The following is a 14,240-nucleotide window of genomic DNA, read 5'->3' as shown; positions in this document are numbered from 1 at the left end:
ATCAGTATGGCAAAACCTAAAACTCTGATGTGCCGAGCGTCAGAAATGCACCAGGGGACGGGAAGCCACCCTCCTGTCTTTGTGAGCACTTTACAGCACAGCCACGTGGGAGAGGAGCAAACCACTGGTGGCTTCTGTCAAAGTTGGATACGGGCAACTCCAAGCCCCCACGAGATCCCCTCTCTGCACGGGTCCCTCCAAAATGAAGAACGGGGTGGCCTGGATTCGTAGCTAAGAGCCCGACAGCTGGGACAGGCTTCTGGAATGTTTCCTGGCTGCTGAGCCCTGGGCCAGCTGTGTACCTTCTCTGTGCCTCAGTTTCCTTAGCAGAAAACTGTTTTCTCCCCTCCGAGCATGACTGTGCAGATTCCATGAGAAGATGTATGTGGAAGGATTACAACAGCACATGACAGTGGGCCTAATAAATGACAGCTATTGCCATTGCAAGGTTGCTTGTAACAGGAACGATTGGAAACAAGCCAAGTGCCGGTCGGTGAGGACTGAATGCACACATTTAAATATTTGTATATGATGGAGTACACTCCAGTACTTAAAAACCTATAAAACAGACCCAGATTACCAATGTGGATGGGTTTTAAAAATGAAATGCTCAGTAGAAAGAGAAATTACAGAACATTACTTATACCATAATCTCATTTATATAAATCTTTAAACACAACAAAACAATAGAACATATTGTTTATGAAATGCATCTATGGTAGAAGTGTAAAGCGTGGACTAATTGCCACCCAATTCATGACTTGTTGCCTCTAGGACAAGATTCTCCACTGTGGCAGGGACGTGACGGTTTCTGATAAAGTTCTTCCTACTTTGCTTGAGTCCATTACGTTCAATGTCGTAGCCCTTTGGAGGCACCCCATCACACTTAAAAGCACCCAAGAACCCCTCACGGTCCCCGAGGCCCACCCGCACCCCCCACAGCCCAGCCTGTCCACCCCAGCCACCCCCTCGGCCTGCAGCTTCCATGGCTCAGACACCCCAGCCTGCTTCCCCCCAACTTGGGGTCACTCTTCTGCTATCCCATCTCCCTGGAAGGCTCTGCCCCCAAATCTTCTGTCTTCAGATCTCTGCTCAAAGCTCCCCTCCCTAGAGAGCCTCCCGAGACCCCCCAACAGAGACCAGCCCCAGGCCACGCTCCAGTGCACCCTGCGTTCTGTGTTCTGTTGTCACCATCTCAAGCTAGCTCATCGGCAGATTTTGTTCCTTCTCTGCCTACCTCCCACCCCTCCACCCCTTGCCCCAGGACTGTAAGCCCCACCAGGGCTGGGGACCTTATTTTGCTCACGGGGTGACCCAGTACCTGTAACAGCACCGGCCTTAGAGTCAGAACTCAAAAAGGGCTTTGTCAAACAATGGAGGGATGAGTGGGCGATGAATGAATGAATGAGTGTTGGCAATGACGGGGATGAGGACGGCGTAGCCACAGGTGGCTGCTGTGGTGACGCTGACGGTGGAGGGTTACTTGGTGACCGGCCATGGTGAGGGAAATGGCGAGAACGGTGAAGACGGCCGTGCAGCTGCTGCCCACGTGGCCACGTGCCCGGCCCTCCTCCCCGGGCCCAGTGGCCTGCATCTGCAGCAACAGCGTGGAGCCACCGGAGTGGCAAGACTTAGCCCCTTCCCTTGACAATCCTTTATCAGTAACAGCTGCCCCCAGCACTTCCCAAGCTCCCGGGCCTCGGCGGCGGCCAGCATCAACCCTGCGCTTTGGTCCCACTCCCGCCCCCCAGCACCCCCGAGGACCACAGCTCCGTCGCGGAGCTCCAGGCAGAATCCAGGGGGGGACGGTGAGCTCCAGGAGGTGGGCGAGGATGCCCCGGCCACGACAGCGAAGGAACTTCATGGAACCCACCTTGGCCTCCTGGGTTGCTTCCTTCCCCAGCAGCGGTGGCTTGTTTGTGGACAAAAGCCCGTGTCCCTCCAGGCGGCTGAGAGGAGCACAGCAGGGACCGGGTGGCCGAGGACGGGGAACGCCCACAGAGATGACGAGGGGCATGGTAGTTGGGTCTCTGCAGAGGGGCTGCAGACCCCCTTGGCTTACGACACGGCAAGTCTGCCCAGCTCCGTTCTCCGAGGGGCTCCCGCCAAACGAGGAACTAGGACGGGGCGCGTGAACCGGGCTGTCTGCGCCATGCGCTTGGGGGTGTCCTCCAGCTGTCCCCACCACACCCTGCTCCTGAGACCAGCTGGAACCCACCGCGACCCGGTCCTCCCTCTGGGCTGTCACCTTCTCGTTCATCCTGCATCACGCAGCTCCACTTGTGTGCGGGCCACAGCTGTGCACCCCCGGGAGCCCGGCTGCTTCCTCCCCACGCCAGGCCCCGCTTCAGCACAGGCGCCATCTCCGCTCAACATGCACGCATTTAGGGTGTGACTATGCGATGAGGAGCAGGGGAGAGGGAGCTGGGACTCCACCCGGGCCGCTCTGGCCCTCACTCCCGCTCTCGGGCGCCTGCTCCAGCTCGGCGGGAGTCTGAGGCTGGGGTAGACACGACACCGGCTGAGCCGTGCCTGGTTCCTTGGTGCAGCCTCTCGAGCCGCACCCTGTGGGTGTCTCCTGCTTAGATTCCAGCGAGACAAGGCGTGCGGGTGCCCTGGGTACTGCCGAAATGCCATCCACATGGACGGAGCCCGCCTGCCTCCCCACCCTCGGAGGGTCCCCCGACGGAAGACGGCACCCAGGGCCAGATGCCAGGCCCTCCATCAGTTACCCGTCCTGCCTCAGTTCCCCCAGGCAAACGTCCACAGAATTAAAATCGAGGGCGCTGGCCCCACACCCCAGTGGGCTGGCCCATGTGTGAGGACAGGCTGGGGGCCCTGGGGGTGTCGCCAGCCCCCGGTGGCCAGAGGAGGTAAGACGAGGAGAGCCAGGGGCAGCGGCTTTTCTCCTCACATCCCAGCCAAGCTGCACAAGTGCACACGACTCGGGGGTCCCTGGTTTCCATGGGGCCTCCCCAGGGAAGGGGACCCCCCACGGGAAGCCAGCCAGGCCTATGCACCCACACTTGTTTGTAGGGAAGAGAGGGTGAGTGACCCCCAAAAACGAAATCCTAAAGGAAACTGTGTGGAAACAGCACACATCAAAGCTTCACTCCCCAGTCTGTGTCCCCCATCCCTGAGGAGATGGCGAGACCCCCAGTACATTAGCCGGCTCACTCCAAGGCAGCTCTGACCAGTAGCGGCTCCCACTTCCCCGGGATGCTTTTTTCTGGCAACTGGCTCAAGGGGTCAGCTCTGTGTTCCCACCTCTTAGGGCTGCCCGAGTGGCCCACCCAGAGCGCCCCGCTTTGGCTATGTCCCTGGCTTTTGCAAGCCCCGAGCTCTCCCTCCCCTGACCCTCCTGGGAACACACCCCCTCATCTGGTTTGATGAGACCCCCTTGGGACCCTCCTCTGAATGTTGTGTCTGTGTGTACTTAGTCTCCCTGCATCCTGGCCTGAGCCCTGACTGGCCCCTGACCCTGCTCCAGACTGAGCTCTCCTGCGAGCGCCCCTTCCCACAGGTCTAGCTGGACCCCCGCCATCAGAACTGCTGCTCCCCTGGCTGGCCAAGGGGTCACGTGGGGGCCCCGTTTCCACCCTGCACATGTCTTCTCCTGCTGACAGACGTCCTCAGGCCTCCCAAGGGGTCCCAAGCAAGGCACCCCGCCCGGTGCCTGGGCTAACAGCCCACCCAGGCTAAACGTGGCAGTACCTGCAGAGGCTCGGCCACGGGGCAGAGCCCAGGAGGGTCATTACCAGGGGGAGGGACAAGCCGAAAGGCAATGAGCAGATAAGGATTTCTACGCTCCTGCTCTCTGAGCATCCATGTGTCACTGATGTAATCGGAGCAGCTGCCCTGACAGGAAATGAAAAACCCCCTTGGGGAAGAGCTGGGATGAAAAGAGCCAGGAGCTGGTGGAAGTCCAGGATTGCTCAGTTTCAGATACTTGTGTGTGTCTTGAATACGGTGACACCCCCAGGGCCCCCAGCCTGCCTCTAGGCCCCGTCTCACACATGACCCAGCCCACTGGGGTGTGGGGCCAGGCCCTCGATTTTAATTCTATGAGCATTTGCCTGGGGGCGCTGAGGTGCTGTCATCACCAATAGTAATGTCACCACCATGCCCACCATTATCACCTGCTCCCATCCCAGCTGCACCCCTAACCCCCAGCCCCACCATGATTACCACCATCACCATCACCACGATCACCACCACTATCACCATGATCACCACCACCACCACCACCACCACCATCACCACCACGACCACCCTCACCACCACCACCATCACCACAACCACCACCCTCACCACCATTACCCTCACCACCACCACCTTCACCACCACCACCATCACCACCACCATCATCATCACCACCATCACCCACCACCATCACCACCATCACCACCATCACCACCACTATCACCACCACCATCACCACCATCACTGTGCTGGTTTGGATATAATATGTCCCCCAAAATGCCATGTTCTTTAATGCAATCTTGTGTCAGCAGACATATTATGTTGATTAGGTTGGAAACTACTGATTGAGTGTTTCCGTGGAGATGTGACTCAATCAACTGTGGGCGAGACCTTTGATGAGGTGATTTCCATGGAGGTGTTACCCCACCCATTCAGAGTGGGTCTTAATTAAATCACTGGAGTCCTATAAAAGAGTTTACAGGCAGAGGGAGCATAGCAGCTAAGGGTGACATTTTGGAGAGCAGCTGAGAGAGATATTCTGGAGATGGCCTCGAAAGCAGACTTTTGCTAATGCTTCAGAGATGCTAGCCCTGAGTTTGCCCCAGAGAAGCTAAGAAAGGACAAAATGCCCCAAGAGCAACCCAGAATGTATCTTCCCAGCTAACAGAGGTTTTCCGGATGCCATTGGCCTTCCTTCGGTGAAGGTATACTTGTGTTGATGCCTTAATTTGGACATTTTCATGGCCTTCAGACTGTAAATTTATAACCAAATACACCCCCTTTATAGAAGCCAATCCATTTTGGGTATTTTGCTTAACAGCAGCATTAGCAAACCAGAACATTTACCACCATCATCATCACCACCACCATCATGACCATCACCACCATCACCATCAACGAAAACAACACCATTACCACCACATCACCCTCATTAGCACTGTCATTTTCATGGCCACCATCACCCTCTCTGACACCCCCAATGTCACTATCACTTCGGGATAGGAAAAGAGACCACACACAGCAGGATCCGAATGACTTTGCCTCTCACATTACACATCCACCCTCAGGATCACTGTGTGACTCTGCCCTCCCAGGATGCTCTTTCTGACCCACGAGAGAGAAGGGTGTGCGGGGTAAAGTCCATCACCTTCCCTGCCGTGCCCAGCACAAAGGCCCCCTCCTGTGTGTGCTTTTGGAAATGCCCAAGCTATTATCATTTTTAAGTGACATCTATCAACTGCACGGTCATCCCTCAGAGCCTAACGTGAACTGACAGTTTCTCTGGAAAGAACGCCCAAGCCATCAGTCTACAATTTTCCATGAAATATGTTTCATTAAGATACCAGCTGGATGGGCAGGGAGTCACCACTGTCCCCGCAGCGAGCAGACCACGTGCCAAGCTGGGAACCAGCACCAGGTCTGCTCCCAGCACTCGCCCACTGGCCCCGTGACCTTGGACAGGCCGTTGAAACCTGCCCTTATCTCTTACCTGTGAAAAGAGAAGGGTGGTTGGTGCTGAAGCCGGTGACAAGGGCTTGCGAGGGTCAGGTCACCCATTGGACGTCTACACTGAGCCAGACCCTGCACTAGGTACAGACGGATGCACTGACAACTGTAACACTGACACAACACTTGCAACACCACCAGACAACAGCAACACTGACAATGCCACAATGACAGCAACAAGGAAAACCCTGACAGTATTAACAGCCACACACGGGAGCAACAATGCCAACACCAGCGGTGACAACAACACTGACAGCACCCATACAACAGCAACACAACACCCTGACAGCCACTGCCCAGCAATACCTACACCGTAACTGCACCACCACCAATGGCCATAGCAAAACCCAACACAACCGGCATGGACCACACTACCGCCAACAACACTGAATGGAGCCATCGTCACAACAACAACAGAACTCACAACACAACACCCATTTATTTAGGGGGGAGGAGCTGCTTGAAGGACTTGAAATCCAGCCCAATTAGCCTCTCACAATAATTCTAAGCAGTGGCAGCCATTATTGCCCCCATTTTATAAATGAGGAGCCTGAGGCCAGAGAGGTTAAGTAACATGACTGTGGTCACACAGCGAAAATCGTAGGAGCTGAATACACACCCAGGCCGTCTGTGTTTGGGATCTGCTCTCTGCCCTGAGGATCTCCTGCTTCCCAGGATGAGCAACATGTGGCCTCTGCCCTCTAAATGCTGGTAGACAAGAGGGGGATAGACACACTACCGGGGGGAGTCATGGCAGACCGCTGGGGGAGGTGACAGCTTGGCTGTGATCAAGAGAGTTGGCCTCTCTGGAAGGGGGAGGAGGTTTCGCACTGAGAGAAAGAACAACCCAAGACCAAGAACTGACATGGTGCCATTTCTGACCCCTCCTCCTCCTCTGCCCTCCTCCTTCTCCATCACCGTCACCATCACCGTCACCACCGCTCCAGGCTGTCAAATGAGCAGGTGACTTGAAGGGTGTGATTGGAGAGGTCTCAATGAAAATCCATCCATCATCAGTGGCCATATCTAAAAATCCACCATTAAGTGAAATTTGAACCATATATCAACATCATAAAATATTGGATATATTTTTAAAATCCAGAATAGGTTTCACTTTCCCTAATTCCCCGGCAGAGACGAGCATTCCGTGAGCGCCTCCGCAGACATCACTTCGGGGCGTCAGGGTGGCGGGGTGTGCGGTGCCCCCATCCCCGAAAGCAGGCCGGCCCCTGACTCCTCAGCTGCAGCGAGAGGACGAGGGGACCCGGCAGTGAGGAGAGGAAACCGAGCGCACGCGACGGCCATCGAGCCCCGCTCCGGGCTGGGGCTGGGCTGGCGGTGTCTGTGGGTGGTCCCGTTACAGCCCCCTGACGCACCGCGGCTCCCCAGAGCCCCGTAACAAAGACTAACAATGGGGGCCTTAATGCAGTAGAGATCTGCTCCCCGTCATTGAGGCCGGAAGTCGGGGGCCCGCTCCCTCTGGTGTCCCCTCCGCGCCTCTCCTGGCTCCTGGCCGTGAGCGTGGTGTCCCGTGGCTCAGGGCTCACCCCCGTCGTGGCTCCTTCTGCCCCCTTCTCGTAAGCACCCTGTCATGCCGGACAAGGGCCCCCACTCCAGGAGGACCCCTTTTCAACGGGCCTGATGCCATCTGTAATGACCCCATTTCCCAACAAGGTAGTTTTCTGTGTTCCAGGGTACGAGGCCTCCACAAGGCCTCCACACATCTTTATGGAGAAAATACTTCGACCCTTAACAACCCCTTTCCAATTGGCAGATTGGAAGCCTGGGAGCCGAGAGCTGCCCGGGCCTGGCCATGGGCCTGGCGCCAGGAGGGACCAAGGGGACTCCGCGGTGCTCAGACTTGCGGTCACAGCATGCTCTGAGTCTCTGGGGTGGGTGCCCCGGGGCTGAGCCTGCCATTGCTGGGGGGGAGGCTGAGCCCCCACAGAGAGCGGACTGGCCCAGGAGCACGCAGGCCAACAGGGCTGAGGCTGCAGAGCTCAGAGCCCTCTCGGGTCATCTCTCCGACTCCGCAGCCAACACCCTCCGGGCCAACGTCCAGCTGGCCTGGGCTGGGCAGAATGGTCCCCGCTGAGCTGGGGGATGGCCAGAGCGGCCAGGGTGACCCTTTGCCTTTGGAAGAGTCTCAACAAACACTCAGCCGCTCGACTTCTTCAAAATGAAATTGAGTTTTATATGTCAGCATTTGGCCAGGAAAGAAAAATAAATGCCACTGAAGGCCAAGCTGTCATGTCCAAGTCGCAATCATTTACCGGAGCTCAAATGCAGCGGTTACCACGGAGGGAAATAAGAGGACGGCCCGAGGAGAGAGAAAGCGCCGGCACCAGCAGCCGAGTCCGGAACAGCAGGTAGGCACGCAGCTGCCGAGGAATTCGGGAGGGTCCTGTCAGTGGGAAACCCACGCACAACTACCACAGCCAGCCCCTGCCTGCCCCCCTCGTGTCTTCCTTGCAGCAACTCTCCCCGATGTGGTGTCCCCCTCCCTCTGCCTCCCTCCCGTCCACGGCACAGCCTCCCAGTGGGGCCTTGGCCAGTCTCCTTCCCAGAGATGCCAGCCAGGATGGGGCCAGCCGACCTCGAGCACCACTGCCAGAGTCCCAGCCGCACCTGCGAACCCCAGTCTCCATCACTTCACGCCCCACTTGGCGGCCCTACCCTTGCCCACGTGAAGCTGTTTGTTTGGGCGCTCACCCCACAGCCCTGCCTGCCCCCCATGACACTGTCCTGGGCTGCCTCTGAGGATGGACAGAACAACCGTGCTGGGGCTGGAAGGCTCTGGCTTCAAAGCCTGGTGTAGAAAGCCCAGTCTGGCCAGCGATGTGGTGAGATGGTCCAAGGGAACTTTAGGCCTGGATTGGGCAGAACCAAGTGGCCCAGACTCGGATCAGGCCTGGGGCCACCCCAGCCCCTCCCTGAGCCTAATCCTGTTCCTCAGCACTGCACTGCCCCACAGCCCCCGATCCGTCATGCTCTCCAGCTCTGCAGACCATCGTCCATCATCGGGACAGCCGCAGTGGCCGCTGGCCAGTTCCCGGCTTACATTCTGGCCCCTTCTCTATCTGTTCACACATGGCCAGAATCCGCTTTGGAAAGTGTAACTCTACCCCTGCCCGGCCCTCCCTGGGCTCACCGCTGCCGTAGGGGCAGGACACATGCCTCGATGCGGCTGGAGCCTGTCCACACAGCCAAGCCAACCTCCTCCAGGTCCCGGGGGCATTGGGGAGGCCCCAAGGCCCTAGCCCTGACCCACCTGGGCATTCGTACACCCTCCTTCTGGGCCGGCTAGAGAGGGGCCCCAAGGGGGACAGAAGGTCCCACTCTGGACATCGGCCCCACCCACACCCCGGGGCTCGAGTCCAGCCTCCTCGGCCCAGCACTCAGGGCTACTCACATGACCCCAGCCTGCTGTCTCCACGCCACTTGCTGATTTAATCATTTTAGCAATATGTTGAGTGCTGTGAGGGACGGTCTCTAGAAGAGCCCCCAGCAACTTCCACTGGCTGGTTCTCATGCCCCAGTGTAACCCCCAACCCTTGAATGTGAGCTGGAGTCATTTTTAACCAACAGACTATGACAAACATGAAGTGACGCCATTTCCGTGATGATGTGCATGAGATCATAAGGTCGGTCTTGCTCGGAGACTTTCCATTTACAGGCTTGATCGGGAGGCCTTCGTGGCAGGGAACTGAAGGCAGCCCCTGGTCAGCAGCCAACAAGGAACTGAGGTCCCCATCCTGCAGCCCACAAGGAACAAATCTGCCAACCACGGTGCGAGCTTGGAAGCAGATCCTTCCCCAGTTGAACCCACTGATGAGGCCACAGCCCTGGCCAGTGCCTTCCTCACAACCTTTTAAAGTCTTGAGACCCTGAAGCAAAGAGCCAACCAACCCGTGCCAGACCCCTGACCCACAGAAACTGTGTTGTTCTAAGCTGCTAAATTTGTGGTGATTTGTTACTTGGCTATAGCTAACTCATACAAGTGTCTGCTGTGTGCCTTGCCCTGACCTCATTAGGAATTCAAAGAACAATCAGATAATGTTTGCGTTTCTGGATTTCTCAGTCTAATGAGGAAACAGGCAGATGGGCAGACAGCAGGGGCATCGTGTGAACAAAGCTGCAAAAGAGGGAAGCAGAAGAGCCTTGGGGGCCATGGGGCACACAAGACCCTGCCCAAAGGGTCAGAAATGGCTTCCAGTAGAGGAGAGGGGCTTATCAAGAATCCCTGCCCCTTGCAGAGACGCTCACACTGTAGACAGCTGCATTCCAGTGGTGGAGATGTGATGGGAGCTCAAGGCTCCTGTTGAGGAATCAGTGAGTCATTTGTGGGTTTGGAAAGGGATGGGGAGTGGCACGAGCAGGGAAGCCTTAGCTGCTTGGCCGGGGGTGTGGGGGGCATGGCCCTGAGCTGGAGGGTGGGGGTCGGCTCAATGCCCTCGTCTGTCAACCCCGGCCCCAGGCTGCATCGTTTCTCTGGCCCCTTTGGCCCAGAAACTCTGGGACGCAGTGGGTGAGCTGTGTTCCAGCGCGAGTTGAGCTGATGGAGAAGTCATCTTCCCTCTCCCTGGAGAAATTAAAGGTGTGAAGCTCTTGGCTGTAACTGCCCCAGATTCCAGCCAATTGGCACAACAGAAGAATAGAAGGGAGAAAGATTAAAAAGCAATCTTGGGGTAAGAAAAACTAGATAATTTTCCCAGTTCCACCACTGTGTGACCTCAGACAAGCACACTGTCCACCTAGACCTCATGGATCACAACCCAGATGGCCGCAGGCCTTGAGGGACATAGAACCTGGAATATTCAGAAAGTCTTTCCCAGGGAATCTGACGGGCCCAGAGGAAAGACCTCAACACCAATCTCAGACCCACCAGGACCCCCTCCGTGACCCTGGGGGCCAGACGGCCTCACCCTGCACCCAGCCTGGTCCCGGGCACGGTGAGAGCCTCTACCTTGCAGTACAGAAAGCAACTTGGAAGAAACAGAGACAGTGCAGGTAGATGAAAACACCTCAAAATGACGATTAGCAACTTTGGAGGTAGAAAGGAAGATGCGGGTGAAAGAGAACAGTCGGGAGGAAAAAGCTGGCAGGGAGATGAACGTGTGAGAGCAGAGTGGAGAAACACAAGGTAGAGGCAGATCCAGGAGAGGATATAGCTTAGAAAGTAGAGAAAAACACATAAAGAAAATAGAGATCAAGTAAAATTTTATTAATAGTAATTCCAGAAAGAGAGAACTGAGAAAGCAGAGGGTAGGAAATATCCAAGAGGTAATTCACCATATATTGCCGAAATGGAGGGGTGTGGATTTCCAGAGTCAACGGGCCCACTGAGAACCAGCATCATGAGTGAAAATTACCCCACAGCAAGACATGTGACTACGACATCTCAGAGCACATGGGGCACAGGGAAAACCAGCTTCTAGAGGGAGAAAAACAAAACTGACAGCTTCACGCAGAGGCTCAAGAATCAAAATGGCACCAGCGTTCTCACTGGCAACACAGGACACCAGAGACAATGACAGTGAGCCCCCCCTAAAGCCCCACATCCAGTCAGGTTATCTGTTAGGACTGAGGGGAGAATAAATGTATTTATTCTACAGAGGCTCTACGTTCTCTCTCCGGCACCCTTTCCAGAGGAACGCGATCCACCAAAATGAGAGCATAAGACACAAAAAGAGGGGAGCCGGGCCTGGAGTTCAACAAAAGGGAGAAGGGAGGGAGTTCCCAAGAAGAGGCTAAAGGGAAGCCCAGGGCCGAGAGCCTTAGAAACCACCCAGGCCAGGCGGGCGGGATTTCTAAGAAAAGAGAAAATCAGAAAAATGCCCTCTGTGTTTCCAGAACAAGAGAGAGCATGAGGTGGAACGAGTGTCCAGGGTACAGAAAACTAAGCAAATGAGAAGATAAGATCATCATTAACTCTGGGGAAAACAAAATGTGGATGCAGGAAAGGAAAAGAAACCATGGATTATGGGCTCAGCCTTGAGAATATTTACGGTATCGATCGAGCCGACATGGCGCTATGATCCCACCGGGGGTGGGGTGTGGGTGGGTGGGCACGGGGCCGCGCTGCAAGCCAACAGCTCCCTCCGTACCCTCCCTCCACGGCCGAAGTCAACAGATGGAGCCGAACGCCGAAAATCAAGAAGCCAGCCACAGGTGCCATTTAGAGACATGGAGGTAAAATATCAAAGTTATTAGGTGAAGGAGACAGAAACAGCTGCTTCTGGGGAGTCGGGACTGTGGAGAGGGGCTGCCTGGGTGGATGGTTTCCAATCTAGGCTTGCCCAACTTGCAAGTTGAAGACTCTGGCCTCCTTCCCCAGGGGCGGGATTGGTTTCCCAGGCTGCAGAGCGAAGGACCACAAGCGGGGGGCAGGGCTTGAAATCTATTCTCTCACAGTTTTGAAGCTGAAATCTGAAATCGAGGTGTCGCAGAGCCGTGCCCCCTCCGACGGCTCCAGGCAAGGCTCCTTGATGGCCTCTTCCAGTTTCTGGTGGCACCGGGCGCTCAGGGGCTGCTCCTGCGTCCCTCTGTCCTCAGGGCCCCTCCCTGGGTCTTCTCCTCTCATGTAAGGACGCTTGCCGTTGGGTTTAGGGCCTGCCCTGCTAACCCAGGATGCTCCCATCCTAGATCCTTTCTTACATCTGCAAATCAGGCCATGCTCCGTTTCCAGGCTTTAAATATGAACATATTTGGGGGAAGCCACGATTCAACCCATTAAAATAAATTTGATAGAACCCAGAAGCAGCAGTGCTCGGCTCTTTCTCCAATCTCTGGTTTGGCCCGCCTGCCCACTTCCTCAGCCTCCACCATGTCCATCAGGGTCACCCAGAAATCCCACAAGGTGTCCTCCTCTGGCCCCCAACTTTCAGCAGCTGCTCTTACACGAGCGGGCCCGGCACCCGCGTCAGCTCCTACTCTCGGGTAGAAGATTTTGGTTTTCAGCAGCTTCCGGGGCAACCTGGGCACCGGCATGGGTCTGATGGGGGTCTACGGAGGAGCAGGGAGTGCAGGGGGCATCACAGCCGTCACGTTGAACCAGAGCCTGCTGAGCCCCCTTAAGCTGGAGGTGGACCCCAACATCCAGGCCATGCGGATACAGAAGGAGAGATCAAGACCCTCAACAAGTTTGCCTCCTTCATCAACAAGGTGTGTTTCCTGGAGGAGCAGAACGAGATGCTGGAGACCACATGGAGCCTCCTGAAGCAGCAGAAGATGGCTGGGAGCAAAATGGACAACTTGTTCGAGAGCTACATCAACAACCTTCGGCGGCAGCTCGAGGCGCTGAGCCAGGAGAAGCTGCAGCTGGAGGCAGAGCTTGGCAACACGCAGGGGCTGGTGGGAGACTTCAAGAGTAAGTACGAGGATGAGACCAACAAGCGAACAGAGATGGAGAATGAATCTGTCCTCATCAAGAAGGATGTGGATGACGCGTACATGAACAGAGTAGAGCTGGAGTCCCGCCTGGGAGGGCTGGCCGATGAGATTAACTTCCTCAGGCAGCTGTGTGAAGAGGAGATCTGTGAGCTGCAGACCCAGATCTCGGACACGTCCATGGTCCTCTCCATGGACAACAGCTGCTCCCTGGACCTGGACGGCATCATCGCCGAGGTCAAGGCCCAGTACGAGGAGATCGCCAACCGCAGCCATGCCGAGGCCGAGAGCGCGCACCACATCAAGTACGAGGAGCTGCAAACGCTGGCCGGGAAGCACGGGGATGACCTCCACCGCACAAAGACGGAGATCTCCGAGATGAACCGGACCATGAGCTGGCTCCAGGCTGAGATCGAGGGCCTGAAGGTCACAGGGCTTCCCTGGAGGCCACCATTGTGGATGCCGAGCAGTGTGGGGAGCTGGCCATTAAGGATGCCAATGCCAAGTTGGCCCAGCTGGAGGCCGCCCTGCACCAGGCCAAGCAGGACATGGTGCGGCAGCTACGCTAGTACCAGGAGCTGATGAATGTCAAGCTGGCCCTGGACATCAAGATCTCCACCTACCGCAAGCTGCTGGAGGGCGAGGAGAGGCAGCTAGAATCTGGGATGCAGAACATGAGTATTCATACGAAGACTTCCAGTGGCTGCTACTCAGGTCCACTGAGCCCCATCTCCGGGGGCCTCTCAGGCACCGGCAATAACTACTCCTTCAGCTCCGGTGGGAGCCGCACCAGCTCCACCAAGGCCGTGGTTGTGAAGAAGGTTGAGACCCGTGATGGGAAGCTGGTGTCCGAGTCGTCCGATGTCCTGCCCAAGTGAACTGCCTCTGCAGCACCTCCCAGGCCACCCCCCTGCCGCGCTGCCCCAGAGCCTGGGGACAAGGAGCTGTGCACGGGTGTGGGGAACCGGAGAACTGGGGCACACCTTCTTGCCCATGTCCCCAACTAGAAGCCAGTTTTGTCTTTTCCAAAATAAAGCCTCAGTTGGCGCTGCCAAAATAAATAAATAAATAAATTTGCTAAAAACTAAAAGAAACATGTTGTTCAGATTCTCTGCACATCACCCCTACCGGGTGCCCTTCCT

General features: G+C 56.3%; 1 pseudogene; it reads left to right on the top strand.

Moving 5' to 3' along the window:
• The first annotated feature begins 12,535 nt into the window (after nucleotides 1-12,535).
• LOC119509435 lies at nucleotides 12,536-13,976 on the top strand (annotated as a pseudogene).
• Nucleotides 13,977-14,240: the final 264 nt, after the last annotated feature.

Source organism: Choloepus didactylus, chromosome 14 (genome assembly GCF_015220235.1).
Source record: "Choloepus didactylus isolate mChoDid1 chromosome 14, mChoDid1.pri, whole genome shotgun sequence".
NCBI lineage: Eukaryota > Metazoa > Chordata > Mammalia > Pilosa > Megalonychidae > Choloepus > Choloepus didactylus.
The sequence above is the reverse complement of the archived record's forward strand: the minus strand, read 5'-3'. Positions and strand labels throughout refer to the sequence as shown.